Source organism: Canis lupus, chromosome 3 (genome assembly GCF_011100685.1).
Source record: "Canis lupus familiaris isolate Mischka breed German Shepherd chromosome 3, alternate assembly UU_Cfam_GSD_1.0, whole genome shotgun sequence".
Lineage (NCBI taxonomy): Eukaryota > Metazoa > Chordata > Mammalia > Carnivora > Canidae > Canis > Canis lupus.
Window position 1 is genome coordinate 38,525,596 of NC_049224.1, and position 3,885 is coordinate 38,529,480.

A 3,885-nucleotide genomic window follows, 5' to 3' on the forward strand; every position below is an offset into this window, starting at 1 on the left:
TTCTCAAGAAGATACTAGCCAATAGGATCCAACAATACATTAAGAAGATTATTCACCATGACCAAGTGGGATTTATCCCTGGGATGCAAGGCTGGTTCAACACTCTTAAAGGAATCAATGTGATAGATCATATCAACAAGAGAAAAAACAAGAACCATATGATCCTCTCAATAGATTCAGAGAAAGCATTTGACAAAATACAGCATCCATTCCTGATCAAAATTCTTCAGAGTGTAGGGATAGTGGGAACATTCCTTAGCATCTCTAAAGCCATCTACGAAAAGCCCACAGCAAATATCATTCTCAATGGGGAAACACTGGGAGCCTTTCTCCTAAGATCAGGAATGAGACAGGGATGTCCACTCTCACCACTGCTATCCAACATAGTACTAGAAGTCCTAGCCTCAGCAATCAGGCAACAAAAAGAAATAGAAGGCATTCAAATTGTCAAAGAAGAAATCAAACTCTCCCTCTTTGCAGATGACATGATACTCTACATAGAAAACCCAAAAGACTCCACCCCGAGATTGCTAGAACTCATACAGCAATTTGGCAGTGTGGCAGGATACAAAATCAATGCCCAGAACTCAGTGGCATTTCTATACATTAAGAATGAGACTGAAGAAAGAGAAATTAAGGAGTCAATCCCATTTACAATTGTACCCAAAAGCATAAGATAACTAGGAATAAACCTAACCAAAGAGGTAAAGGATCTATACCCTAAAAACTACAAAACGTTTCTGAAAGAAATTGAGGAAGACACAAAGAGATGGAAAAATATTCCATGTTCATGGATTGGCAGAATTAATATTGTGAAAATGTCAATGTTACCTAGGGCAATTGATACATTTAATGCAATCCCCATCAAGATACCATGGACTTTCTTCAGAGAGTTGGAACAAATCATCTTAAGATTTGTGTGGAGAAAAAAAAAAAGAGATTTGTGTGGAATCAGAAAACACCCTGAATAGCCAGGGGAATATTAAAAAAGAAAACCATAAAAAAATAAAAAAGAAAAATAAAAAAGAAAACCATAGCTGGGGGCATCACAATGCCAGATTTCAGGTTGTACTACAAAGCTGTGGTCATCAAGACAGTGTGGTACTGGCACAAAAACAGACACATAGATCAATGGAACAGAGTAGAGAATCCAGAATTGGGCCCTCAACTTTATGGTCAACTAATATTCGACAAAGGAGGAAAGACTATCCACTGGAAGAAAGACAGTCTCTTCAATAAATGGTGCTGGGAAAATTGGACATCCAAATGCAGAAGAATGAAACTGGACCATTCTCTTACACCAGACACAAAGATAAACTCAAAATGGATGAAAGATCTAAATGTGAGACAAGATTCCATCAAAATCCTAGAGAAGAACACAGGCAACACCCTTTTTGAACTCGGCCACAGCAACTTCTTGCAAGATACATCCATGAAGGCAAGAGAAACAAAAGCAAAAATGAACTATTGGGACTTCATCAAGAAAAGAAGCTTCTGCACAGCAAAAGAAACAGTCAGTAAAACTAAAAGACAACCTACAGAATGGGAGAAGATATTTGCAAATGACGTATTAGATAAAGGGCTAGTATCCAAGATCTATAAAGAACTTATTAAACTCAACAGCAAAAAAACAAGCAAACAATCCAATCATGAAATGGGCAAAAGACATGAACAGAAATCTCACAGAGGAAGACATAGACATGGCCAACAAGCACATGAGGAAATGCTCCGCATCACTTGCCATCAGGGAAATTCAAATCAAAACCACAATGAGATACCACCTCCGGCCAGTGAGAATGGGGAAAATTAACAGGACAGGAAACAACAAATTGGAGAGGATGTGGAGAAAGGGGAACCTTGTTGCACTGTTGGTGGGAATGTGAACTGGTGCAGCCAGTTCTGGAAAACTGTGTGGAGGTTCCTCAAAGAGTTAAAAATAGATCTGCCCTAGGACCCAGCAATTGCACTGCTGAGGATTTACCCCAAAAATACAGATGCAGTGAAACGCCGGGACACCTGCACCCCGATGTTTCTAGCAGCAATGTCCACAATAGCCAAACTGTGGAAGGAGCCTCGGTGTCCATTGAAAGATGAATGGATAAAGATGTGGTCTATGTATACAATGGAATATTCCTCAGCCGTTAGAAACGACAAGTACCCACCATTTGCTTCGACGTGGAGGGACCTGGAGGGTATTATGCTGAGTGAAATAGGTCAATCGGAAAAGGACAAACATTATATGGTGTCATTCATTTGGGGAATATAAAAATTAGTGAAAGGGAAAAAGGGAAAGGAGATAAAATGAGTGAAAATATCAGCGAGGGTGAAAAACCATGAGAGACACGTAACTCTGGGAAATGAACAAGGGGTAGTGGAAGGGGAAGTGGGCGGGGGTTTGGGGTGACTGGGTGATGGGCACTGAGGGGGGCACTTGGCGGGATGAGCACTGTGTGTTATCCTATATGTTTGCAAATTGAACTCCAATAAAAAAATGTAATAATTAAAAAATAGACTAATCAACAAAAGAAAACTATAAATGTGTAAATTCTAAATAAAAAATTAGCACATAAATTCCAGGAATATATCAAAGAAAAACCAAGTGCTCTATCCACATAATCCATTACATTCAGCATGATTAGGGTCATGTCCAAAAGCCCCATTAAGGAATTCCTCCAAAGCATGCTGTGAGACAGAGTCATTAAAACTCTAATCTGATAGTTGAGGGTTGTTTTATGATTTTTTTTCACTCTAGAAACCAGGCAACGATAAAGTTACTGGCTGCCTGATTCTACTTTAGTGTGAAACATTAAAAATATGTGTCCTAAATTAGAAAATGGACAAACAGTTTGATCCCCAAATTCATTTGCAGCATGTGCACTCAGTGTGCAAAGTCAGCCCTCCTCCACAATCTGGTCTAACCTTTGTTTGGGGACCACTCACTTTTCCCTGTTAATTGGGTCATCTGGGGGGCAAATCTTTGTTATTCACTTAATGACCACAGATGTTCCCTTGTCATCTGTTCCCCCACCCCCTGCCATGGACCTTTTGTCAATGTTATTAGGCTCTGTATTAAAGTTATAGGTTAGTGTAAAATGAGCTGGGAGAGCTTTACATCATTTTCTTATTCTGGACTTATTTAAATAACATGTTAATTAACTCTTCTTTTAGTTTATATAAAATTCAGGAACAGAAAGTCTCCTGATTTTCTCTCTCAGAACTCATACAAACATGGTGTTTCTATGTCCAAGTGATGGAAAACTGCATTCTTGACTTTGTTTTCAAAAACTAGCTGATTATGTATGTATTCTATCTTCCAGATACATAACCCCACATTGTACCCTCTTGGGTACTCTTTCACCCTCTCACTGATTCCCTTATTAGCAAGTTAATAAACTTTGACATGTGCTCAAGGTCAATTTGTCTAAGAAAGTTTGTGGCGAAAGATGTGGTAATAGTGGGTCAAAAATAATTAGACCACAAACCTCAGTCCTGATCCAAACTCAGTCTCAGGCTATGAATGTCTTATAGGTTTACAATTTTTTTAAATGTATTAAAGATTTTTAGGCACATAGTTTAAAGAAAACACTTCTCAAGACTTTTAATAGAAAACAGCAGTCCACCAATACCAACACCCCATTTGTTCATTTCCCTCTCTCCAGACAGAGACCCTCTAAAATACTGTAGCTGATTCTTTTAATATTAAATAACATACTTCTACTACTATTTCTCGATTTTTCAGTTCTTAACATTTTTTATGGAAGATAAAATCAATCTCTTCACACATATGTATCCATCATGCAAACAATAATTTTGGTTAGATTAATATTAGGCAATTATATTTTACACTCCATGTTTGATTATAGCAGAGTTATGTAGTGTCTATTA